This window comes from Sinocyclocheilus grahami, unplaced genomic scaffold, assembly GCF_001515645.1.
Source record: "Sinocyclocheilus grahami isolate Dianchi unplaced genomic scaffold, SAMN03320097.WGS_v1.1 scaffold3173.1, whole genome shotgun sequence".
Classification (NCBI taxonomy): Eukaryota; Metazoa; Chordata; class Actinopteri; order Cypriniformes; family Cyprinidae; genus Sinocyclocheilus; species Sinocyclocheilus grahami.
This window is the reverse complement of record NW_015508334.1, coordinates 1-411: the sequence shown is the minus strand read 5'-3', so window position 1 is coordinate 411 and position 411 is coordinate 1.

Below are 411 nucleotides of genomic sequence, written 5' to 3'. Positions count from 1 at the left end.
CAGTTCGAAGTTCCCATGAAAGGGAAACATTCTGAATGCAGAGGGACAGCAAGTGAAATTGTAATGTTGCTTTTTATTTAAATAAATGTGGCCAAACATAAAAAAGCAGATACAACTCAAAGTAGTATACTGTGCATAATTAATAATCAGCTCTCTGACTTCTACTGGAATAAATGCGGCCATACAACAGATAACAAATGTATCTCGTTTGTATATGATATAAATAAAAACCAGTGTCCAACAGCATTTCATTTCACTAGATTACTAAATATTAAGTGGTTAAAACACTTGAAAATAATTTGAACTTACAGACCCACCACCAGAATCATACATTTTAATATTTATTTCTCTCCGTGGTGGTGTTTGTAGCAGCAGCACGGCCTGGATGTTGGGCAGCACACCGCCCTGAGC